General features: G+C 39.8%; 1 long non-coding RNA gene across 1 annotated transcript; it reads left to right on the forward strand.

Annotated features, from left to right (window-relative positions):
* Positions 1 to 11,466: 11,466 nt before the first annotated feature.
* On the forward strand, positions 11,467 to 27,757 carry LOC118728466. The gene is made up of 3 exons (XR_004990906.1): positions 11,467 to 11,477; positions 14,341 to 14,346; positions 27,680 to 27,757. It is a non-coding gene; the product is annotated as an uncharacterized LOC118728466 (long non-coding RNA).
* The last annotated feature ends 15 nt before the right edge of the window (positions 27,758 to 27,772 follow it).

Consider the following 27,772-nt stretch of genomic DNA (forward strand, 5'->3'; position numbering starts at 1 on the left):
TGGAGGATGGATGTGATCTGATTTAGCGCTCTGCTGTGTGGAGGATGGACTGAGGGATGTACCTCCTACAGAGCTCTTTTCTCTTCACTGCCACAACCTGGCTCTGGCCACCATCACCTCTCACCTCACTAACTGCAATAGCTTCTTGACTGGTCTCTTCATATTAATTCAATCCATTCTCCACGCTGCAGCAAGAGTCATCTTTGCACAATGCAAATTCGGTTTTGTTCCAGGGCTGCTTAGAAACTAGCTGTGGCTTCCCATTGCTCATGGGATCAAGTTTGCATCCCTTGCTTACCTATGCCTGCACTGGCTCAGCTTTTGCCTGTGTCCTCAGCCTCAGCTGGGCCTGCTCTCCTGCTTCCCTGGACTCCATTTCCTGAAAGCATGCTCATATTTATCTCCCTGTACCTGGGCACATTGTTTTTTTGTTTGTTTGTTTGTTTTTTCCTGTCAGCCTAAACATCTATTCCTCCACCTTCACAACTTCCAGTTTGTCTGTCTCAGGGATTCTCAAACTTAAATGTGCACGAGATCAGCTTTTTCATATCTAAAATGGGAAAATGATACATATATGTCTCTCTGTAGGGGTGTCGAACTCAATCAGAGAAGGGGCCAAAATCTAAAATCCAGCCTAAATCGCGGGCCGAATGGTTTACTGAACAGTCATAAACTGTCATTGTGATGGAAACGCAGTGGACTGCAGTGATGACAGCGCGGTGCGGGCCACATTGCAAGGCCTGGCGGGACGGACAGAGTATGAGGATTATGTAGGTTAATTCTTGAAATTAAGAATAAAAATAAGTATTTCTTAGAGTCCGCATCTCCTTCATCTGTTGCCATCATAAAGTCTAGAGTGTGCGTTTTGCTGTAAGGCAGTGAGTAGCAGCCATGCCTAGGGCCTTGGGAGCTTCGAAGCAGAGAGATGATTGCATGACCTGTAGTGTGACAGACTGTTAGGGGACTCAGAATGCCAGTTATATCTCTCACCAGCACCATCTCTGTGGGTGAGATAATGGACACAATACTCTGGAATGTTCATTTTATCATTACATTTTTATATTTCTGAATTGCTGCTATTTCAAAAAATTCAAATGGCTGTAAACAGCGGACGCAATTTTAACTTACTCAGTGAAGTAGAATGCAGAGAGAGTGGTATTTTTCCAGAAGGACAAATAACCCGCTGGGATGTCAGGGTGACTGAGGTCCGGTCTAGGCATCTGGTCTGTCTGTCGTGTGTGGAGCCCAGAGCTTCAGGCCAGAATTCAGAGCCTGGATTCCAGCTGGCTCTGCCTGGCTTTGGGGGGTTCCTCATATATTGGGATGGGTCACACACTTGATGGGCATCTCCTTTCTCATCTCTGTGACTGTGCACAAGCTCCTGTCTTCTCCCCCCAGCCCCCTTTTTTTTATAGCTCCTATTTTTTCCTTCAAGGTTAGCCCAAGCATCCCTAGTTCCAGAAAGCCTTCCACAGTCTGAGTGTGGAAGCCTCATGTGTTTCCCATTGCAACCTGGGTTGGCTTCTATCAGAAGATGGATTGTTATGGGTTGTAACTGTTGAGAGCAGGTGTTCTTTATATTTCTATTACCCTAGCTAGAGTATAGGCTACTACAGAGCATCAGCTCCTTCTATTCCCATTGCTTAGGACACACTAGACATTCAGAATAAGCTTGTTGAATGTGTGAATGTATCAGAGTGGCTTCCTTATGTGGTGGTGCAGCAGGAGGCACTAGTTATCTTGCTGGAGCAGGAATCCAAAATTAGAAACTAATAAGATAAAGAGGATTTAAGGAAGGAAGATATCATTGAAGATAAAACATAATCCTACTTTATAAAATTGCTTGGGGTCAGTATGTTTAACCTTTTTCCTTTTTAAAAAAATTGTTTATTGATTTTAGAGGGGGGGAGAGAGAGAGGGGGAGAGAGAGAGAGAGAGAGAGAGAGAGAGAGAGAGAGAGAGAGAGAGAGAGAGACCAATTTTTTGTCCCACTCATTTATGTAGTCATTGGTTGATTCTTATATGTATCCTAACTGGGGATTAAACCTGCAACCTTAGCATACTGGGATGAGGCTCTAACCAACTGAGCTATCCAGCCAGGGTCAAAGTCTGTATGCTTAGAATAACTTTATTTACACACATTTCAAAGAGGCAATTGCCTGATATAAGTGGTAACACACTTAAATATTACACTCTTAGTCCTTAACAGGCCATGACCACACAATACTAATTGTGCAGTGCATTTTTGTAGCTTTTGATGGAAAACCTACTTATAGAAGCTTTATAACACTTCCTATAGCTCACCCTTTTCTTATGCAATATATACTAATTAAATATGTGTTTCAGACAAGGACATCTATTAGTAAAAGTATCAAACCTGGCAATGAAATTGAAATGTTAGCTCCCAGGTATCTACTTAGCAGAGTAGAGCACTCTGTTCAGGCTGGCACAATGAGGCAGTTACTTGGCATACAAATTGTTCCTATTCCCTTCAAAGAACAGTCTTTTGGTCTGGCAGGCCGCCCAGTGACAACTTAGAAGCAGAACATAGCGACTGAAGGCACAGGATAAGGATCTGATTTTTCTTCTTGCCAACCATGTTTTAAGTCAACTAGCCTTGGAGGCTGAGATGTCTCCAACCCATCAATGCCTGCAGTCTCAGGAAGCCGTTCTTCCTTTGGCCAGACCAGTTGGCACTTAAACATAGGCGTGCAACTCAGCCCAGAATGTGTTCTGCATAAATTTGATATTTTGAAGATCAAATTTCATGTGCTCAGAAAATGAACTTGGAGGAATCACACCTACACTTGCCTGGTAGACTGAGCTTTTTCAATTTTTTCTAAAACGATGAACCAAGTCCCATCTCTAAAGAATAATCACATATAAGCAAATATGTAATTTTTTAAAAGAATAGTTTATTGATATTTAGAGAGGAAGGGAGACAAACATCAATGTGAGAGTGCAACATCGATCGGCTGCCTCCTGCACACCCTTTACCAGGAATGGAGCCTGAAATGAGGGCCTGGGCTCTTGACCTGGAATCAAACCAGCAACCTCCTGGTGCATGGGCAAAGATCCAACAAACTCAGCCACACTGGCCAGGGCTAAGATTTTATTTTAAGGTTGTAAACCTTTAGATCACTGACCTAGGTCTTTCATAATAGCTTTCCTCCCTGATGCCCCTGTTGGCCCAGGGACTCTCCACCTTATCTGGTACTTGCCTCCTTCTACAACTGATGAGATTTGTAGGTAAGGATCTGTGTAATTTTTAGTATCCTCCAAAGCACTTAAGCACATGAGCCTAGACCACAGATAACTGAATAATTATTATTCAGACATAAAACCTTAGCCAGGAAATAGAAAACACATATTGAAGCAGAAATTTTGACTTAGAGATATCTTAATGTACAAAAAAGAACAAAACTTTTGAATTGTTTATATATTTAATGAATTATGTGCACAATGGCAATATATATTTCATTCCTGGCCTTTGTCCCATTTTTAAACTTTTTCCTTTTTTAACTCTATTGTTTATCACTCCATAATGTTTTGAAATATGTCTCAATATTTCTGATCATCTTCCTACATGTAATATTCTTTTTGGGTCTTTTAAAAAAATTAAAGTGCTATATTATTATTTTAGATTGATGTATACATTTAAAGTCTTAGAAGGCAATGAAATTGAGCAAATTCATATAACTTAAAATTAGTGGGAAGATTCTATATACCTCTTCATGTGTATACATATTCTCCAGACACACATACATATAAAGGATCAAGGACATTATTTCCATGTTATCTTAAGTCATTTCATAATAAGTTAATGATTAAGTATAATAAATGGCCTCTTAGCTGAAGGCATCTATCAGTTGTGCAAACATTTGAAAATTTCTTGATAGAAACTACAGTCTAATCTGGAAGAAATAAAGGACATAAACACAACAAAAGAAAAATGGATGGCCATTATAGCACATTAGGAGACATAAAAAAAAATCTTGAATGTTGAAAAAGGATACAAGAATAAAATTCTCCTCAAATACTAGAGAAGAATAGCTGTCAGTTTCCTGTGGATTAACTATGAAATTATTCTACCAGTCTTTGGCCAATTATTTTTAAATATATATTCAAAGAGAAAGGGAGAGGGAGAGAGAGATAGAAACATCAATGATGAGAAAGAATCATTGATCGACTGCCTCCTGCACACTGTAACACTAAGGATCAAACCCACAACCCAGGCATGTGCCCTGACCTGGAATCAAACCATGACCTCCTGGTTCTTAGAGCGATGCTCAAACACTGAGCCATGCTGGTCAAGTTTCTTTGGTCCTGTTCGTAATGAGTTCCAATTATTGTTAATAATATGCCAAATCTGTGGGGCAAAACAGGGAACTGCAAATTTAAAAAATTTATTACAGATCATTTTCAATGACTACAAATGTTGAGTCTAGGCAACAACTATATTAAAAGCAGAGGAAGACACTGGTCCTGGGATAGGAAGAGAAGGATTAATAGTGTTTGAATGTGGTAACAAACACACAAGAGAAGAGTTGACATTAAAGAATGGGGAGATATTCAGGATGGAAGGTCAATGGAATAACACACAAGCAGAGTGTTCTCATTTTGATAGGATTCCAGTCTAGGATATATATTGGTGATGAGGTTAAGCTTAGGAAGTGTGGGAATGTGTGTTACATACATGTTGACAATAAAAGAATGATACTACATTTTGCCTTTCAATTTTGACAAGACTGCATCAAAATGATTGTGTTAAAATAGCTGTCTTTGTCTGCCTGGAAAAAACACTGCATCAGAGTGGCTGCTTCAAGTGGCCAGAGACAGAACTTCCTGCTTGTGAACATATTGATGAAACTCACTTTATATCTCATGTCTGGGCCCCCAGACTACATCACTCGTTACTGCTGGTCAGCTCCCACACAGAACTGGCAGCGTGAGACTCCTCCCCTCTTCAGCCCCTGTCACTTATCCTAGCTATTCATTGACCAATGTGTAAGTAGAAAACCCAAAGTAGAAAATGAACATTCATGATTCTTCTTGAAATATATGATTGTACTTTGTGATTCATTTATTTGTTTTTTAGCTTTTCAATGTATGAAGAACTGAACATTTAAAAAAACTATCTTCCCACTAGTGGAAATAGGTGCTGCTGAGGAGAAGTAGATGCAGAGTAAAAGATGATCCCACCAGCCTCAAGTTTCTTCCTGGGATTAGGACAGAACCTGCCCTTCAGTGGCCACTTCGCCATCATTTACCCGTAGGATTCTGGCATCAGCATGACCAAGGATTAACTCTGCTGTGTCAAGTCACTGAGATTTGTGAGATCTACCTCCCCTAACGGGTATATTGGAAACAAGCAAAGCCTTTCAGTGTGCCCATGCATATGTGACTCTGTATTCTTCCCCCAAACATTGTTAGTTCCATATTAGGTATTGATTTCATTTTTATCACCATAAAGGTCCTCAAAATAGAAACTCAAAAAAACTATAACATCTCTAAATTATAATTTCTGATACATTATTACTGTTTCACCAAACATCATATAATGTTGGTAGGTACTAATTATTTGTTTAAGTTTAAAAGTTATAATTATGGCAATAACTTAGACTAGTAAGGATTAGGATTGCATTTCAAATGTTTCAACTGGCAAACTTTGTGAGCAGGTGACAAAGGATGATTAAAAAGAAATCTAGGGCTATTGCACCAGAAAGTGCAATTTATTATCCTGTTTTGACAAGAGCCGTTTAACTTTAATTGTACGTGGTAATAATCTGTAAGGAGAGTAGAAATGTACAGGGATTCATTTTGGAAAGGTGATCCAAAAACACCCCCAGACTGCACACTGTTCTTAAGTCTGCTGAGAAATGAGGTATAACATTGCCAAGTTTCCATGTGAAAATGATTATGTTTGTAGATTGCCAGAGAATGAACCTAAACTATTCTATTGCATGTTCTGGTTGACTGACACACAGATTTGCCTAGTCAAGGACATGTACTGCCAATTACTGAGTGTCTTCTATTTTTTAATTTTCAGAAAACTACTTGATAATTCAAACTTATTTCCCCAGCAATAATCCCTCATGTTCTCTGTGTTCATTTATATTTGACTGTTATGGTTTGGTTTGTGCAATCCAGGGTTTTCTGATTGATTAGCTATGCATGCTTATTTCAAAACAATGCAAACTCCAGCATGCTTTAGTCTTAATGTTTCCTTTTCATGTGCAATATTATCAGGCTTTCTAACTTCTCCAGGAAATGTGGTAGTTATTATATAAAAGAAGCTTAGTTGAATCTTAAAAAAATGTAATACAGCCTCACAAGTTACCATTGTATGCCAGAGAAATTACCTATCTCTGTGATCTAGCCTAGGAAAAAAAGAAAAATGCAAAATAAGAAACTACAAAATGAATTATCCATTAACTATTTGATCTCAAAACTTTCCTAAATGTCTTGAGGTATGGTTGCTTAATCTTAGATTTTTATTTTTTATTTTTGCTGCCTCAAATGTAATCTATTTTTTCCAACTCAAGTAAACTTAATTATTTACAGTAACACAACATTTGCATATAAATTATATATTAGAAAGAAGGATACCTCTATAAAGCAATTGTATATGGTTTTCTACCTTTCCTTCTATTCTATTACTTTGAATTCAGGTGATATGATCTCTCTTTAAACTTTTCCCAGGATTACTTTGCATTACTCTTTGAAAAGCATCTGCAGATAAAAGGTTATTTACTATAGCCCTTGCACTGGAAAATAAAAGTTAATAGGAAAAATATGTGTAAGCAGTGCAATGGTATCTGTCAGAAAGGCAATAATTTGGTTTCAAAAACCTGTCTAATCCTTTTTCTTTTCCTTCCACTGATACAAAATTGCATATCAAGTGACTCAAATGGACAAAAAGCAATGCCTGTAGGAAGCCCTAACAGAGGTTTTCCTCTGTCTTCTGTTTTCCTGTATGGCTCTTTCTAAGGGTGGGGAGTCACACATGACTAGTGGGTGCTGGGGCAGGACAACATTCCAGGGTTCTGGAAGGTAGATGTGTGGTTTGAATGTCTCCTCTGGTCATTTTAGTAGAGCCTTGCGGTGAATAACAGGTGTGGGCTCTCCTTCTCCCCTTGAAAACCAGTGCCCTGATCTTGATGAAGAAAATGTTTCAATAGAAAGTATTGGGGAGGGAATTAGATAACCCCTAAATTCTCTTCAAACTGAAATATTTTAGGTGCATTTTGTAGTTATGAGAGTTTAAGTAGCATATTTTTTAGAGCTATCTTTGTGATCAAGGGTGTGCACTAAAATTCTGGATCACAAATATGATTGTCAGGAAGGGATCCTGTACTCTGTGAGTCTCCAACAAGTAGGTTCCCATTTTTCTGCTGTACAGAGCAACATAGAGTAAATTAGGGCATAAATGTCACCTCCAAGGGTTCTGACAAGGCTTTGGCTGCTATTGATGACACGCTCTATACTTGGCCTGTGGGGCTAACTAGTTGCTCATGTGAGCCCCTCCAGATTCTGGGACTAAATATGTGCATGAGACTTTTCAAGTTCTTATTTTTTTTAAGTCTCTTTTTGGGGGGCATTATTTGTAGCTTTCTTGTCTAATGCCTCTTCTTGCCCATCCCTCATGGGATTTCTGGTTCTCAACATTATATCGCTTCAATATAGGACCTTGACTTCTTCAGCCTCAGCGCTCCCCAGCTGCCTGGCATGTGCATTGCCTTCCCGCAAAATATTTCTTGACGTTTTGCTCCATCCTTTGACTACAAGCCTTGTCTATGCTCCTCCCCTTATCTAAAACATGCTTCTGGCCACTGAACATGTGGTAATCAGTATATCCTGAGAGGCTTCCCTGTTCAGTGAATGGTTTCATCCTCTATTATGTTGCCTGAGACAAAAAACAAGAGGTTTACTAGGTTCCTTCTTCTTCCTCTCCCCATCATCTGCCCATTAGCAACTCCTGTCAATCCTATTACCAAGTATAATTCTCATATCCTAAGAGCTCACCATCTCTGCAATGACCACTCTCTAAGCCACCACCTGTTCTGGACATTCAAAGCAAACCCCTGGCTTGTCTCTCTATTTTCATATTTAACCCACACAAAACATTTCTCACTCAGCAGCCAGCATGATCTTTCTTTTAAAAGTGTAAAGCAGATCATATCAGTCCCTGCTTAACACCCACAGTGGTTTCTAATGGCTCTAGGAATATGGTCTCTGGTACCTCCTGAATAGCAAAGAAAATAACATCTTTCTTTGCTCATTATATTCTTTAAAATATGTTTTTATTGATTTTAGAGAGAGAGGAAAGAAGAAGAAGAGAGAGATAGGAACATCAATGATGAGAGAGAATTATTGATTTGCTGCCTCCTGAATGCCCCTACTGGGGATTGAGCCCAAAACCGGGCATATGCCTTGACAGGAAACCAAACCAATGACCGCCTGGTTCATGGGTCGATGCTCAACTAATTGAGTGAGCCACACCAGCTGGGCTGCACATTATATTCTTGATTGATAGGCCTTCTTTCTTCTCCTTAAACAACTGAAGCGTATTTTTCTCTGGGACTTTGCATTTGTTGTTCCATCTGTGGTATCCACTTAGTCCCAAATCTCTGCTTCTTCTTCTTTTTTTTTTTTAATATGCTTGTTATTGATTTTTTTAATTTTTAAATTTTATTTATTTATTTTTTTTTTTTTTTGAGAGAGAGAGAGAGAGAGAGAGAGAGAGAGAGAGAGAGAGAGAGAGAGAGAGAGAGAGAAAGAGAGGAAGGGAGAGGAAGAGGGAAAAACATCAATTGGCTGCCTCCTACACATTCCCTACTGGGGATAAAGCCTGCAATTTGGGCATGTACCCTGATCAAGAATCCAACCTGTGACCTTTTGGTGCTTGTGACAAGACTCAACCAAATGAGCTGCACCGGCCAGGGACCAAATCTCTGCTTCTTAAAATTCATGTCTAAGCTCAAATATTGCTTCCTCAAAGAGGGTGTCCTCAATCACCAGGCATAAAATACTCCCCTCACTCTAGTCACTATGCATTCATTCTATTAGTCTGATTTGTGTTCAATGACATTCTTATTTATAATCATTAGTTTATTGTCTAGCTCCCCCCACCCCTGCACACTAAAGAAATATATTCTTTTTCTTGTTAATGACTCATTGGATCCCCAGTGCCTAGATTAAGGCCAGCTTGTATATACTGGGTGTTTGAGAGAAATCTCAAGCGCTACTCCCTTCATGATAGCCCATAGATAGTCTTCTGGTATCTCCCATAAACTTACACACTGTTTCTTCCTTTAGAGTTGAAGCTTTTCAAGGGCCCCTGATCTATTCAACTTTTTACCCTTCAAAGTGCTTTTAGTGGGGCAGATGCTTAGTATATATTTACTAAATTCAATTATACTCTTTTTGTTGTTAAAGTAAATTGAATAACAAATTTAAGTAGTGCTGTTTAGTTCCAGAGAGAAATAGAAACAATTAGCAATGCCTTAAAGAGTTACCACACAGTGTGTTCATCTTCAGGCATTAATTCTCAGGTATGCTGTATTTCCATATTTTTCCAGCCAAGACCTCATTCTACAAAGTCTGTTAAATGTTGATTATTTCAAATTAAAGTAAGGAAGCAGAACTGGGAAACTGATGCACAAAGGATAAAGCTCATATCCCAGAGGTTTAATCCATACCTACTGTGTGTCATGGATTCCTGACACTCTCCTGGTAAGGGCATGGATTGGAGGAGTCAGGAAAGAAAGATAGCAGTCGTTCAGCAGAGAAAAAAGGAATGATAAAAAGGAGATGATGTTTAACATTCAACTTTCCAGTCAGGCTAAAGAGGATAAAGAAACTTTCTAAATCCCTGTAGTGGTATTGGTTATTGTGCTCTCCATAGCAGGTAAAGAAAAGACACTCTCAACCCTCTGTAATATGAAAATTGCTTTTAGTCACTCTCCCCAGGAAAGTAAGACACGTCGGCTTGGAAGTTGTTAGGCTGTCAATCCTATTGTCAGGCAAGTAGGACATTTGAATTCAGATGTGCTGAAATTTCATTTGGGGGGTTTTTGTCACAATCCCTAACATATGTAGAGACCTCTGGCTAGAAAATGAGTAAGTTTCACACATCAAATCTTTTTTCAAATATATTTTAAACAGCTCTTCTCAAAGAATTATGGAAACATTTTACAAATGGAGGTAGTCAGGAAGGCTGAGGACAGGTGAGAGGGAAGATAGGCAATTACTTCAGGAAAAACAATAGTCATTCACTTTCATAGCCAAGTAATTCTTCAATTTTCATTTGACACATATTAGTGATGAGAAAGGGCATCATGATGCTTTAGAATTTAGAATTGGAGTCAGAGGATTGGTTTAAGTTCTGGTTGGTTTGTCTATAGTTATGGCTATTTTTATGTGTCAACTTGGGTAGGCCAAGTTATTCAATCACATGTGAAGTAGGTGTTGCTAAAAAGGTATTTTATAGAAGTGGTTGACATCTACAGTCAGTTAACTTTACATAAATGAGATTATCCTTGATAATCTGGGCGGGCCTCATCTAATCAGTGAAAGGGTTTAAGAAAAACATCAACAACATTTTCCAGAGAAAGAAGAAATTCCCAATTTTGGACCAGGGATTAGCTTCTGGCTGGCGAGTTTCCAACCTGTTTCTGACTTGCCTCACAGATCTCAGATTTGCTTAGCCAGATTCCACAATTACTAATATATATATTAGAGGCCTGGAGCACTAAGTTAATGCATGGGGGATAGAGGGGTGTCCTTCAGCCCAGCCTGCACCCTCTCCAATCTGGGACCCCTTGAGTAATGTTGTGACCCACAGGTTGAGAACTGATGCTGTAGAGCCTATGACCATTAGAAAACACAAATATATGTATATTACGATTCATTAACAGTAGCAAAATTACAGTTATGAAGTAGCAATGTAAATAATTTTATGGTTGGGGTTCACCACAACATGAGGAATTGTATTAAAGGGTCATGGCATTAAAAAAATTGAGAACCACTGATCTACTATATGTTAAGTATGGCAGAATTTCACTTATTCTTTTTTTAATTCTTCTTTTATTCATTTGTTATTTCAGTTAACAAATATTCATTGGGCTCTTATTACATCCTAACTTATATTATAAAAGACCAATATGCAAATTGACCATCACTCCAACACACAAGATGGCTTCCCTCATGTAGTCAAAGCTGGCTGCCCCCATGTGGACACAAAATGGCTACCACAAGATGGCCTGCAGGGGAGGGCATTTGGAAGGAACCAGGTCAGCAAGGAAAGGCAGTTGGGTGCAATCAAACCTGCAGGGGAGGTTAGTTAGGGGTGGCCAGATCTGCAGAGGAGGAAAGTTGGAGGTGACCAGGCCTGCAGGGGAGAGAAGTAGGAAGGACCAGGCCTGCAAGGGAGGGCAGTTGGGGGCAATCAAGCCTGCAGGGGAGGGTAGTAAGAGGTTATCAGGCCTGCAGGGGAAGGCAGTTAGGGGTGACTAGGCCTGCGGGGGTGGGGGAGGAGGAGAGGGGAGAGAGACAGTTAGGGGCAATAAGGCTGGCAGGGGAGCAGTTAGGCATCAATCAGGCTGGCAGGAGAGTGGTCAGGGGGTGATCAGGCTGGCAGGCAGAAACTGTTAAGGGGCAATCAGGAAGACAGGCAGGCAAACAGTTGGAAGCCAGCAGTCCTGGATTGTGAGAGGGATGTCCGACTGCCTGGGATCGGGCCTAAATAGGCAGTCGGAAATCTCTCGAGGGGTCCCAGATTGGAGAGGGTGCAGGTGGGCTGAGGGATACACACCCCTATGCATGAATTTTGTGTACCAGGCCTCTAGTATTAGCATAATTCTGGAAGCTAAGAATATAGTGTAAAATTAGACAGAAGGGACCCCTGCCTCTCTAATATATATTCTAGTAGGACTCAAAAATACATAGGTTAAAAATATGTAATACAATTTCAAGTATGGATAAATTCTATGAAGAAAGATAAAACAGGGAAGAATGGTCAGGGCAGGTCTGGTAACACTTAAACTGAGAAGTGAATCATGAGAAGCATCAACTTTGCACATATCTTGGGGAAAGTGATTTCAAGTAGAATAAACTTGACATATTAGAGGGAAATAAAGAAGACAATTGGGCCTGTACCAGAGTGAACAATGGAAAAAGTAGTAAGGAAATGAAGTTGGAAAGGGAAGTGGAGCTCAGATTTTATGGGGCCTTGGGCCATCATGAAGAATTCTATTTAATGTTAAGTGTTATGGAAATATATGTATGCATTTTGAGTAGGGAATGCAGGTGTTTATGATAGATGCCGGGTGAATTATGGGCTCTGATGATGAGGGAAGTGGAAAGAAAATGAAGTTAGGGAGACTGCATAGGTGGCTATTAAACTAGAACAGGTGAGAGATGATGACTATCACTCAGGTGGTACTCATGGAGGAAATGGAAGTGAATGATAATCAGATGTATTTTATGAATAGTGATGTATGATAAAGCCTGAAATTAAGGTGCTTTTGCTTCCTTGACATCTTTGAGTTTCACAGGGCCCCAAAAACCTAAGTATGAGTTTCTCTATTGTTGCCAGATGTGCTTCCCAACCAGAAGCAAGAGCTCCCCACCTGGCTATTTCCTACATCAGTTGTACCAGCTATAATCCACCAGGTCTTCTACCTCACAGGTTTCACTTTCCTGCCAGTCTGTGAAATTATTAAAACAAGCTAATCACATCCTCCCACTAGAAACAAAGCCTGTTGCATGCTCTTATTTTACAGATCCTGTCCAAACCACCCTTACTTGTTCACTCTGCTCCTCAGTGGAATCCCCTTGTGACTCTGGATGGCATATGTTATCCTTTTGCTATGGGCTGTTGAGTATATATGACTAATGAACTGCTGCCACTTTCTGTCCAGTGTTGGCTATCATGTGTTTGGCTGTCTCTTATTATTTAAGGCAAGGAATCCCTGGCCAACAAATGACACCATCTGCACCTTTTACAAATTTTTGGACTGTTGTCTGAGTCTTGTCTCATTTTGAGTAAAAACTCTGGGAACCTCTTGCCCCATAGACACACAAGATGTAAATCAAGGTGACTGATGTCTATATACTAAAATAAGACTTCACTAGGACACTTTCCCTCTTTGGTATAGTTCCAGACATTAAGCAGAGCATTAATTTTACTTCTCAGAATTAACAATGCTAGACTCTTTAAATTGTTAAAAATATTTTAAATTAATTTTTAGAGAGAGAAAGGAAGGGAGAAAAAGAAAGAGAAACATTGATGTGAGAGTGCAACATTGATTAGCTACCTCCTGCATGCCCCTGCCAGAGATGGAGCTGCCAAACCTTTGGGGCACCCAACTGAGTCACACTGTCCAGGGCAACAATGCTAGGCTCTGGAAGAAGGCATTTGTTTTCACTGAGAAGCCTAATGAGCTCTCAAAAACTCAGATTTCAGTTATAAAGTGGCCAGTGAATCCTCCACTGGGTGTCACTGTTGCCACAAGCATTGATTAATCTAAATTCATACCCCTAAGGACATGGGCCCCTTGCTTTCATGCCCCACAAGTTGCCTTTATTGGCTCTGAAGTTTATGCTTTTGACAACCACCTGCCACCCTGCCACGTGGTCCTTTTCCTCTCGATCAGTGCCTATGGTGCTTCTGAGGGAGGCACTTCTGCTCTCTGAATATCTCAATCATCAAGGTTTAGGTTGCTGTCAAGATATAAAAGGGTTGATTGTGATGTAAGGGCTGAAGTTTAGATGCAATAATAAGTATGGCCTGGACATCTTTGAACTTCACAGGGTTCCTCCAGTAGTTGTTCTGTTCTTGCCAGATATTCTCCCCATCCACTAATTTCCACCAGTATTTGAACTGAGCCTTGTTGAAAATATTCCCATAACTTGTTGGTTTAGGTTTGTGCATTGCAGGAGAAGAAAATGGCAAACTAAGACAGAAAGGTAGAGAAGTCCAGAAAGACATGTGATTTGGTACTGATTGGAAATAAGAGGCAAGGCTGTAAACATATGCCAGGACCTTCTTAATCAAAGACTCTAAATACTAAGTCCATGTCCAGAGATTAAATCTTATTAGGAAGGATTTAACCAGCAGTGATGAAGGCTAAGTGTTCAGAAGGTTGCTCTCAGCTGTGAAAGCTCCAGTCTGGGAGGGATGGAAGTTGTGAGAACAGGAATTAGTTCTTGCAATTAGTTGTTGCAATTAGATTTTGTCAGAAATGATGAAGTTCTTACCTATAATGGAATCAGAAAGGGATGTGAGACATTGCAGGAAGAGAGTAAAAACCATCTGAACATGTCTTGGTGGTTAAGAGAGAGGTGGTGGGGTGCTAATGACTTAAGGTGTTCATGTCTGGAAAACACTAGGAGATTGGGTAGTTACCAGCAACTATGAAGATCCTAGGAGAAGAAATAGGTCTGAGTCAAAGAGGATGATTTTTAATTTCAACATGTTGAGTTTCGGGTGAGGTTATGAATTATAAATTGAGGTAGTTGGAAGTAGGGGATACCTGCTGGGAAGAGCCAGTTCCAGTTATCAGCATAAATAGAGAAGTGGCATCAATGGCAGAGGTGACCCTGGAGGAAGCCCTCTGACCTCAGTTCCACCCACTTCTCCTTACTCCACTTTGGCCATACTGACCTCAGGTCTGGGAACTCAGTATGCACCCTCTCACCTCAGGCCTTCCTACTTGCTCTTTCCACCACCTCTGTTGTCTCCAAAATCTGCATGGTTCACCACCCCTCTCACTTACTCAGATCTATGCTGCAATATTCCCTCATGCAGAAAGTATTCACTGATCATTCTATACAGAATGGTACTCTTTCTTCCATCTGTCATTCCCTGTCACCTTGCTATACTGTTTTTTAAAAGCATATATCTATAATAATAAAAGCATAATATGCTAATTAGATCAGTCAAACGTCCTTCTGGAAGTCCTTCCTGACAAAGCTGTGGTAGATGAAAGGGCCAGGAGCAGGCAGCAGCTAGGTGATGGGGGGCGGTGCTTTCCCCTGATTGGCCCAGTGGTCTCCCACAGAGGGAGGCCAGACTGTGACTTAGGTCTGCTCCCCACAGGGAACAGGCCTAAGCAGTCAATAAGACATCCCCTCAGGGATCCCAGACTGTGAGAGGGGGCAAGTTAGGCTGAGGGACATATTATATATGCTTCTAGTCCTATATAATAAAAGCTTAATATGCAAATCGACCGAATAGCAGAATAATTGGTGGAATGACCAGTTGCTATTATGTGCACTGACTATCAGGGGACAGATGCTCAACGCATGAGCTGCCACCAGCCCACAGGCCCCAGGCCAGCCAAGGTGGGTGCCAATGGAGTGCTCCCCGCCCCCAATCACCTCACTAGGTAGTCACCCCACAGATTGGCACTCATTGCCAGACAGGCCAAGGGACACTACCCATACACGAATATTGTGCAATGGACCTCTAGTAAATAATAAACATTTATATTTTGTGTGTCACTATCCCTATTAGAATTTAAGCTTTGTGTAATGGGACTTTTAATTAATGCTCAATCCATGTGTCTGATACATAGTGTATATAGTGTTGTTATGGATTATATGATGGCAGGGGAGATGGGAGGGTGAAGAGAAAGAGAAAGAGAGAGAGAGAGAGAGAGAGAGAGAGAGAGAGAGAGAGAGAGAGAGAGAGAGAACACACTAGGAATGGGAATGAGAATGGCATTTGCCAGTGGCAAGTAACACTTTGGTTGTACTCAGTATTGGACATCTTATCTTTCATCCCTTTATGTTGGTGGCATGATTTTTCCATGAATGACTGCCCTGTCCCCTGGCAGTACACAGCAGCCTTGAGTTTACTTTCAGCTCTTTGTGGTATGGGATTTAGGACTGGATAGTCAAGATATCAAGTTCAAGGTGACTGGTGCAGGGATACACACTTGACTCACTTCCTAAAATATCAGTAGAAGGCAGTGTAGCATGGTGATTAGGAGTACAAACTGAATCATAACTATTGGATCCAAATGCTTTCTTTGTCACTAACTAGATGAATGACTTGGGAAAGCTACCTCACTCTATATCTCAGGATAATACAGAACCATTATGCAGATCAAATGAGTTAATATAAGGAAAACTCTTAGCTCAGTTTCTGGCAGAGGAGGACTCTATAAGTTATCATCATCTGTTGCGAAAAGAAGAGTGCTCTTTTCTGTTGAATTCAAAGCAAAGATGCTGTCTGTATTCTTGGGCCTGCTGAGGACCATCTTGCCACCATATGGAACCAGGGAATAAAGCCACATGGACAAGAACTGAACCAGAAGATGGAGAGATACTGACTGTTGATGATATTTCTGATTTGCCTAAGTAAATATCTGTCAGTTGTAATGAAAGATGTATAATCAGAAAACTTCTAGTAACATTTCCCTTCAGTTTGAGAGCAGTGCATCCCTGCTCTCTCACTTCAGTTGACTCTGTGACTTGTAATTGTATTTCTCCTTCTCTAAGTCTCTTCTGTTAACATCTCCCAAGTTATGAAAGCACAAACCAAACAAACAACCTGGTTGATGGTGGGGGTTTTTTTTTTGTAATTGTTTTTATTGTCCCCTAGACTCCTGGCTGCTCTCCTGCTCTGGGGCACAGAGAAGAGGTCTCAGAACTCCATTCATCCCCTTTGTCAGAGTCATAGCAAAGTCAGCCCCTCATGTCCTTTGTTCTAGGCTTCACTCTCGGCCTTGTCTGTTTTGTTGCTTTTCATACAGAAAATACATAGTTTCTTCCATATCATTTTTTTTTTGGTCTCTGCACTCCACTGTTATATACTGCTTTAGAATGGGGAAGAAAAGAAGATGGGAAAGGAAAACACAGATGTGTGCCAGCCAAATCCATATCTGATTCTTGCCTTCTCTGAATCCAGGGTTATGATCCTGCTACTGTTCCTCCAAAGACTATTCTTTCTGTATCCCCCATCTCAGTCCACTTTTACCCTCAGGGAAGGAGAGAACTTTAGGGGCTATTTATGTTAGCTTTAATTATTGATATTTTCTCTCAGAATTGCATACATTCAATTCCTAACACAAGGTTTGGACCCTGTGGGTGATCAGTGTTTGCTCCAGGCAAAGAAGAGGAGTTGAATGCACAGAATCATTGTGAACTGTGTAAGAAGAATCACCTTAGCACAGGAAAGAGGTGAGAATCATCTGAGAGGAAGTTGGGAAATGAAGAAATGATCTGCAGCCCTTGGGAAGGGAACTGATGAAGAATTTCAACCAGAGATCATGAAAGGACTGACTAGCAGCAGGACTGCCATTCTTAGGGGTTGTGCCACCCCTCCACAAACTGGCCTTTCTGACCTCCCCAATTTTTTGTCAGTCTACTCTTTCCTCATCTGCTTATCTAGCCACCTGGGTTTCTCTGGGTCCTCAGCTACAACAAGCTCTATTTGACCTGTGGGCCTTCACAGACCGTTTTCTCTGTGCACAGCAAACTTCTATTTTCTGGCTTAGGTGTCTTTTTTCTGGGCAACTTCACTCCCTTCAGACCTGGTTAGCTCCTCCTGCCATTTGTGCCTATAGTTCCCTAAACTTGCCCACACATTTGATCTTTGTTATTTCTGTAATTGTATTCTCTACTGCTAGCTTATGGGCCTCAGAAAGACCAGGATGGTGTTTATTTTGCATTGATCACTGCTATAACCCAAGGACCTAACACATTTTCTGGCCATATTAGTCACCCAGTAAATGTTTGTTGAATTAATAAATTTGGTGTTAATCCTAAAATATTCTTAAGGCAAGAGAAAATAATTGTAGATCTTTTCTTTTGCAATGTAATTATACCTGCTTACTTTGTTGCTTTCTTTCTACCTAATAATGATAGGTGAGGAGATCAAGTCCAATATATATTTATACGTAGCATGTCTGAGCAAGAGCAGTCAGCATAGAATCAACCAAAGAGAATGCTGTCAATATAGGTTCTTGCCTTGAGGAAACAAAAATTGGGATAGTAATCCATTTAACTATAATGTGATATTTTTCTGTAATATGAAAATATTTTTTTTCTCCAAAGGGTAACTATGTGATCCAGAAAATTACTTCAACTTTTGGTTTCCCATTAGGAGCAGGTGCGTGGATGGAGTCAGCCACTGACTGCCTTATTGGGCCTGAATAATCTAGTGATCTAAAAGCAGTTGCTTCTGCAACCAATTGCTATACTTGTCTCCCCACTTATCTAGTCTCAGAAAATCATTTTCTATTACAGTAGAATGTGTGTTCTCTCCCTCTGACCTCTGACCTCTGCAATCTTAACAGGAAGAGTAGACAGAACAGAACTGGAAATCCATGTAAGTGGAAGGAAGAGAGAGACAGAGGCACTCATAAATGGAAGAGAAGCCCTTTACCATAACAAGTTGCACTGCATAAAAGGATTTGTGGGTGCATAATAGCTTTCTCTCTAGTCTCCTTCTGATACTTGGTAATTCAGTTCATCATAGCTACTTATCTACCTTTGCCAAGGAATTACAAAAGAAGCAGAGAGAAAACGGCAAATGAGCGAATGCCTGAATTTGACAATCACAGATAAAGTTAAAACAATGATGACTGGTGCTTGTTTAACAGCTATCAAAGTTGATGTTTGAAGCTTATGGTGCTTTAATTAATGAGATGTTTGAGTAGAGAAACAATGGCATTCAAGTTAAGTTCAACTAAAGACTCAAAATACCTTTATGTCTTTTTGTTTTTATCTTGTCTTCCAGGGACAGACTAAGAGAAATCTGTTCTTAGTGACAGTGTCTATGACAACAAACTCATTTCATTTTCTTACTTTTATGCACATGATAGACAACACTGAGAAACTTTTGATATCTTTTCTACATGCATAATTAAGCAACTGGAGACTGCCTTTCAGTCCTCAAATGATTTGAACCAATACCAGGTTATCCTGGAATTTAAGGGTAAGACTGTGTGTAGGGACTGGACACAGTTAATAAAGCAGGGACACAAGCATTATGACTAAAGAAGAACTGTGTTGACCTAATCTTTTTTTTTATCATCACTATTGAATATGTTTTGATTGATTTTAGAGAGACAGTAAGCGGGAAAGAGAGAGAGATTTTAAAAAAACTTAGTAAATGTCTGCCTCTTGCATGTATCCTGACCCTGGATCAAACCAGCAACCCAGGCATATGCCTTAACAGAAAATTCAACTTGCAACACTTTGGTGCACAGGGCAATGCTCCAACTGAGTCTAATATCGAGTCTTCTTCTTCTTTATAAGGTTCAACTCTGGTCTTTGATGGGAGAATTTATGGATTCAGGAAGATTAATTCTAAGACAAGCAAGAGAGGGTGAGACTCTAAGTGCACACATATTTTTTGCACTAATATGCAGGGCACTTGGAGGGAACAAAAGCATACTCTCTAAATGCATACGTTTTTTAAAAATATATTTTATTGATTTTTCACAGAGAGGAAGAGAGAGGGATAGAGAGTTAGAAACATTGATGAGAGAGAATCATCAACCAGCTGCCTCTTGCACACCCCCTACGGGGGATGTGCCCACAACCTAGGTACATGCCCTTGACCGGAATTGAACCCGGGACCTTTTTAGTCCGTAGGCCGACGCTCTATCCACTGTGCCAAACCGGCCTTGGCTGCACACATATTTTTTGTACTCATATGCAGGGCACTTGGAGGGAACAAAAGCATACTCCCCCACCCCCAACAAATTTGAGTAATCAGTATATTTTAGGATGCTAGGCGTGTGTGTGTGTGTGTGTGTGTGTGTGTGTGTGTGTGTGTGTGTGTATGTGGGTGTGCATTCTGAATTAGTGGTTTAAAAAGTTCTAATTAATGTGGATATTTTCCATTACTCTCACCCAATGGCCTGTGTAGACCCTGTCTCTACAGCTCTTATAGCAATGACTGCTGAACTTGAATGGCCATTAGAACTGAGCTGAGAGCTTTACAAAACTACAGATTTGCAAGCCCAGCTCATGTCTATCCACTTAGAATCTCTAGGTATTAAGCCCAGGTATATATAATTTTTATAAAGCCTCTCAGATAATTCTGAAAATTTGCATGTTTAAAGTCTGTATTATATTAGAATATGGGCTTCTTGCACAATATTTTCAAAAACAAATGCATGGGGTATAAGAATATTCCTTTTGATGTTGGTTAGCTAGTTCTGGGTTTGAATAGTAGATTTACCACATTTCAGATGCAACATGACTTTAGGTACTTTTATTATAGAATTAATACTACTACCTACTAAATAGGATTTCTGTGAGAGATCATCTATTGAAAACCAATGCAGCACAATCACATCAGGGAATCTGGCACTTAATAAATTTACCTATTATTATTAATAGCATTTGAATATTTATTTTCATAATATATATTTCCTCTGCCTATCCTAAATATTTTTTTTATTATTAAATGTCAATGTCATATGTAGAATATTCAGAATTTTCTGCAAATAATTTTTAAGGATAGATATTATATAGTTCTTCATTATAATTATTATTATTTTTTTTTTGCATTTAGCACAATGCCTGACACATACCAACTGCTTAATGAAACAATTCGATTTATCTACTTAAAATCTTCACACTAATATAAATATTCCAGACTATATGAGTACATATTGGGCAGCAGTGAAAGTTAAAGAAAACATCTTAGAGTTTTTTTTCACATCCTTTACATGTGGCTTCTGAAGGATAAGTGGAAATCCATCTGGTATACCCACTTAGCATGTAAGATAGAAACACTGGCTAACAATAATCATCTAGGAGACTAAGGAGGCAAAACGCTATGATATTAGAAAAGTAATGAAGAGACAAACACTTAGGGAGCAGCATTTGTTTCAGTGCAAGGTCACTGTTCATTAATACTTGTACAGATAGCTTATTAACCACCCAGAAAATTCACTTCAAGTTTTCAAGCTACATAATGCTCAAAATCACTACCTGAATATAGATTAGGAGATGCGGGCTTGCTGCACAGAGAGCTAAAGTAGTTGTAAACCATAAGCTCCATTGATTTTTGAAAGTGGAGATTATCCCATATATGACTTATCCCACTCGATCCACCCCTGCTCCCAGTGCATGACACTTCTCTTTCCAGCAGATCTTTGAAAGCTTTAAAGAGGAATTCAGCACTCTGGAAAGCAACGCTTAGACCAAAGCGGGTGGTTGGAGGAGGAAGAAGGATGTCACCCTGTGCAGTAGGGTACCCATCAAACAGCTATGGGTTGGCCGACCTTGCAGGTCTGTTGCTTTGGCATCTTTGATCCTCTACAGAGCCTATTACAGCAACTCCTTGCACATTGTTAGCACTAAAAAGAATGAATGGAGTCACTCATTCTAGTGCGGTTTTTGTATACTTTAAATTTAAGCTACCTGACTCTCATGACAGGCTCATTATCAAATGGGGCATGGTTGGGATAGGTATTTACTCATTACAATGCAGATGTGTGAAATACAAATAGTAACTATCTTATAACGAAGCTTGCTTTACCTGGAAGCCACCTTCTTAATGATGGCTGTAGAAACATCAATTTGTCAGCTATAGATAGCTCAGAATTTTCTGCTCTAAAATAGGGCTTCTGCTGGGTTAAATTTCCTGTCTGTTTCTCTCAACACAGAGGGCCTCTCTTGCCTCTGTTCTTTGAAAGATGCCATCTGTGTGCAAGCAGATGCTTAAGTATCCACAAGGGAACAGGGAGGGACCTTGGTTGTACTCACTGTCCTCTGAGATTTTGTTTGTTTTTTTCTGAGATGTCTCATTTCATCTGATCACTGAGCACACAAGTGGATGTCTACTGATGTGTAGCTGGCCCTGCCTTGTGCTTTGTGTTGTGCTGACAGCTGCTGCTCCAGTCAGGGGCAATCACTTCTGGTCTTGAGTTTCCCCGCCCTGTGAACTCTGTCCAGACCTAGGTATCTCCTGTCCACAACTTTGCACAGCACCCTCATATCCCCCCACTGGAGCAAAGCAGGGCTTCTAGGTCATAGGCAGTGGAGAATCAGAAGTACTACCTCCATCCATCCAGCTAGACAACCCACCCCTCCTTCCATCCCATATGCTCTGGCATCATGAGCAAATCATGGCTTCTCTAAGGACTTACACATTTCTAGAGAAGTGAGGAGCAACACCCGTAAAGGGTGTCTCTACTTGACCCTTCCACAGATGTTCAACTCTGATATTAGGTAGAAATTTAAGGTATTTCTGGGCTTTTCTTCTCCTCTTTTTTGCCTCTCTTTTACTTCCTCTGTCTCTTTTCTGATGGGCTTTCCATTCCCTGTCGCCTAGCAAGAGTCACTACTCAATTCGACCTTCCTCCCTCAGCGGTCTTTCATCTGCCACTTCCCAGACAGCAGGACTGCTGAAGGGCTGTAGGGAAAGAATCTGGACTATTGTATTGGTTTTCTAGGATTGCTGTAACAAATTCTCACAAACTAAGAGTCTTAAACAACAGAAATGTATTGTCTCACATTTCTAGAGACCAGAAGTCTGAAATCAAGGTGCTGGCATATTTGATTAATTTTGAAGGTTGTGAGGAAGAATCTGTGCCAGGACCCTCTTTTTGGTCTGTAGATTGTGGTATTCTCCTGGTATGGTCACATTATTTCCCTTTGTATCTGTTGGTGTCTAAATTTCCGTCCATAAAGATTTCAGTCATATTGGATTAGGGTCCATTCTAATGACCTCATTTTAACTTGATTACCTCTGTAAAGATCTTATTATGTCCAAATAAGATGACATTATGAGGTACTGGGGTTAGAATGTCAACATAGGAATTTGAGATCTGAGAACACTATTAAATCTAAAACAATTACCAAGAAGGGAAAATATATTGGTAAGGATTTCAAAATATTTCTGTTTTCCACCACTTTATATCTGTGTGAGGAGGCTCTGTGAATGACTGTGGTTGGTGGCTTTAAATGAAATTGGAAGTCATCTTAGGATTTTTTTCACACTATCATGAGGGACAATTTAAGGTAATAACCTCATCAGAAAAATTTTGTGCCAGAGTATGAATAGAAGTGGCAGACCTTGGACCATATGAAGTTTCTGAGCTTTTAGAGGGTGAGAAAAAGGGGCCAAGAGATGCATCTGATATTACATTCCTTCCCCCCCCACCTTTCCCCCAGGACTCTCAAGGCTTCATATAAAACCCTCCTCACCTTGGTACAAGGTCAGATACATTGAAGAGAGAGTTTCTACAGCATTTGCAGGTCTAACTAAATATGGAAGTTGAGGGACTCAATGATAATTCTATGATTTAGATTTGAGTAATTGAAATGGGCAGGAGTGGTGGGGAAGGAAGGAGAGTTGGTAAGTTCACTTTTGGATTTTAAATCCCTGAGGGAAATTTATGAGATGTCCTATGGAATGTCTATAGTTCTGTGCTTTTTACACAGAATGTTTAGTGCTCAGCTAAATTATGATCCCAATTTTGCAGGTGAGAATTGAAATTCACAAAGGCTAAAGTAACTTACTCAAGGCCAATATCAGACCTATTTTATTCCAAACCCAAGGATCTAAAATGGTTCCCTTCATTTTCTCACAGATCCAAGACAAAAGCATTCCAGAGACCACTGCTCTTCATTCCCAACAACATTGCCTGTTTTGACTTGCTTTCTCCCACATCTATAACATATACACGGCAAACCCTTAATGTGAGCTCTTCTGATAATGTTTTAATTAACACAAGCCTAGAATTGCTAATGGTTAGTCATATTTTATGACATATATTTATTATTTGGCACAATATTATATACAGAAGCATCCCCCAAAATGTATATATACTTAACAACTGATTCTATTACATTTTGAAAATGAAATGTATTTTAATAAACACTGCCTTTATAATTACTCAAAGGTTGTATACATTTTCTTGGGACACCATGTATTTTTTAGATGGCTGTAATATCTAGTCTAAAATTCACCAGAATCTTGGAGAAGATTTTCACTTTTCATTGATATTCATTATAGAAATCTAAATTTCTTTTAAAGTAAAAATTTATTAATATTTTTGCTTGAGAGATAATTTATGTATTGTATGATAAAAATTATGCAATGCCAACTTTGAATAGTTGAGTTATATAAGGGTAAAGATAAATCTAGTGCTTTCTAACTCAAACACAGTTTCAAGGCAAGATAAGAAATATTGTTGACTATTGCCGAAACCGGTTTGGCTCAGTGGTAGAGTGTCGGTCTGCGGACTGAAAGGTCCCAGGTTCGATTCCGGTCAAGGGCATGTACTTTGGTTGTGGGCACATCCCCAGTTGGGGGGTGTGCAAGAGGCAGCTGGTCAATGTTTTTCTCTCATCGACGTTTCTAGCTCTCTATCTCTCTCCCTTCCTCTCTGTAAAAAATCAATAAAATATATTTTTAAAAAAGAAGAAGAAATATTGTTGACTATTAGTTCCTAATGGGAATTAGCGTCTTAGCTATTTTTTATAATTGTATTGATTTACTAAACTGGCAAGACACTGAGATTTAGACAGCACAGTTACCTCCAGCCTGCATGCAGAGGAGCCATCTGTAAAGAACAACTTGCTACACAGATTCTAAGGGAATGCTGAAAGTCACTGGGTGTTGGTTAATGGAACCCAAATTCATTAACCAGTAAGGATGGAATATAAAATATGCTCAACAAGCTGACTCTAACTTTTGGCTGGAGCACTAATTTAGGAGATTGGTGCCAATATCTGGATGCTTATAAGAAACATGAAAGAAAGGATTCAGCATAGACTGCTATAACATTTTCTACTTGAGGAAGTCAGCAGTGAAATGCCTCCTCTGCACATACAGAGGTACATGGGTGAATGAGAAAGGTGGATAAATAATAAAAGATGAAATGACATCTTATCCGCAACTTTAAGTTAGAAAAATTATAAATGGAAATTATTTGCTTCTAAAGTGAGTCACAGTTGAGCGTTCATTTTTTAATTGTAGGTACCAAGTTGTAGAGTAAAAGAACCTGAACTCTCTTTTCAGAAAGACCATTCTAAAAACTCCACCAATTACTATTTCTGTGACCTGGGGCATATTTCTTAACTTTTCTGGGCTTGAATGTTCTCAACTTGTAAAATAGAAATAATATTTATACCTACTTCACAGTGTTGTGAACATTAAATGCAAAATTGTTTGTAAGGTGCTTAGACTAATATCTGGTCCATGACACATACTCAATCAACACAAGCAATTACTATTATGATTATAGTTTGGGTAAATCCAATAAAGTGTAGCTGACATCTCATTCCAAGATAGGTTCTTTTTGCTCTTCTTTCTATTATAAAAATCACTTACCCAGGAGTCCTCCTTAATCAACACTCTTCACCCCTAACCCCTGTCCTCTGTAAAAGCAGAGAACAGAGTATTATGGCATGGGATGGAGTTGGAGCGAAGGCCAGCCATGGAACTAAAACAAAACTATCCTATATAAAAAAAAACATATTATGCAAATTGTTTAACCAGCTCGACATGCTGGCTATGACATGTGCTGGCTACCAGGGGGCTTTCAGAACATGGCAGGTGTCAGCACTGGCAGCAGGCAGCAATGGAGGTGCCGCCAGCCCCAATGAGCCCTAATGAGAGCCAGACCGCAGTGAGATGATGGATCAGGCAGTTCCAGGCCAAGGTGAATACAAGTGGGGCTGCAAGCCTGGGGGCTTGAATTGGGGCTGGATCTCTGCAGGCCACCCCAAGGAACCCCACCTGTGCACAAATTTTGTGCACTGGGCTTCTAGTAAGTATGCATCCTCCTCCCTTCTCCACTTTCTTTTCTGTCATTATTCTCTGTATATATATCTCTCAGCATTTCCAATGTTCTCTCCATTCCCTCTTATTTAGTTCTTTTTATTTATCATTTTTCCTTTAATTAGATCTTAAATTGCTAAAGAGACAATAAACACAGCCCAATAGGCCCTGTGACATTACCGTTCTTTTGTCTAGCTCCATAAAACCTCAACTGGTAAGTGTGGATAGAGCAATGCTGAACTGAGCTATGCAACATCAGTGTTAGGCTCTCTCACTCCCTTGAAATTATTCTGAGCCCTCCTTGCTCACTCTCGTACTGTTGTCATTTGTCCTTTTGTTTCTGATGTTTGCACATTATTCTCTATTCTCATCTCTGATACAATCTGTCTTGCTGAGAGCATTCATCATCTGTCTCCATCATTACTCCTTCAGAAGTTGAATTCTTTATTAGCTGGTTCAATGCCTTTGTTTCTTATTTTCCATATAGTCATGACTATACTAATATTGTGGTACTTGATTTTGTACTAAAAATTGTAGATAGAAATATTGAGTGTCTTCAAAAGTTCAGTGAATAAATGCTGTTGCCAATTTTCCCTACTCAGCTTTTCCGTAATCAGTCTGGATAACATTAAGTACTATAGAGGCTTTAAACACAAATTTCCATAGTTATCATACAGGGAAAGGGGTGCTTTTCTCACCACCCTGACTGATCCATTCACTGCTCATACTTGTAATCTTTATAATAGTGTTTGTGTTGCTCTTGTTTAAGTATATGCTGATTAGGTAGTATTATCTTCCTTTCTTTCTTCAGGGGCAGAACCATATTATAAAGAGTCATATCACTCATGCAATATTTGAAGCCCCTTTTAGAAAAAGATCACAAAATTATAAATACAAATTAATATTTATCTAAAATTAAAAAACAAATTATAACAAGCTACAATTTTTAAAAGCTGAATAAAAACCCACAATAATCACACAATTCAGAAAAATAATGTATCTCTTTATTAATTTATCCCTTGAAATGCCTCTTTAACACTTTTTCCTACATTTTTAGGGTGTATGCTCTTTAATTATCTCTTTATATGACAAAGGTTTTGTAGTATTATTCTATATATATGGAAAATTAAATTAATCCTTTCCTCTAGCACAACTAGTTGAAAAAATTTGTATCTTTTTATTGATAGAAGAGCTTTTGTCTTAATTCATTTGTGCTGCTATGACAAATTTCTTCAGACTGGGTGGCCTATAAACAATAGAAATTTATTTTTTACTCAAGTCCCAATGCACAAAATTAGTGCATTGGGGTGGGATCTCCTCAGCCCAGCCTGCACCTATCCAATCTTGGACCCCTTGGGGGGATGACAGACAGATTGGGCTTAAATGGCAGTTAGACATTCCTCTCACAATTTGGGACCACTGGCTCCTAACTGCTCATCTGCCTGCCTGCCTGCCTGATCACCCCTAACTTCCCCCCCCTGCCAGCCTGGTCACCTCCAACTGTCCCCTCCGCCAGCCTGGTCACCCCCAACTACCCCCTGAGCCATCCTGGTCCTCCCCAACTGCACCCTGCCAGCATGGTCACCCCAACTTCCCCCCTGCTGGCCTGGTCACCCCTAACTGCCTCCCCCTAGTGGCCTGGTTGCCCCAGGTAGCCTGCTGTTCAGTCGTTTAATGTTCCTCAATAACTTCCCCTGCAAGCCTTGTTTCCCCATGCAGCCTGCTGTTTGGTCATTACTGTGATGGTGTCCTGGACAATTTGCATATTTCCCTATTACTAATATAAATAGACCTAGAGGCTAAGAAATCCAAGATCAAGTTGCCAACATATTTGGCCTCTGGTAGAAACCCATTTCCTGGTTCATAGACACATAAATGGCCATCTTCTCATTGTGCTTTCACAGAGTAGAAATGGAGAGAGCTCTCTAGGGTCTCTTTTTTAAGGGCACTAATCCCATTCATGAAGGCTTCATCCACATGACCTAATGACCTCTTAATACCATCACATTA

The sequence above is a fragment of the Pipistrellus kuhlii genome, unplaced genomic scaffold (assembly GCF_014108245.1).
Source record: "Pipistrellus kuhlii isolate mPipKuh1 unplaced genomic scaffold, mPipKuh1.p scaffold_m20_p_3, whole genome shotgun sequence".
NCBI lineage: Eukaryota > Metazoa > Chordata > Mammalia > Chiroptera > Vespertilionidae > Pipistrellus > Pipistrellus kuhlii.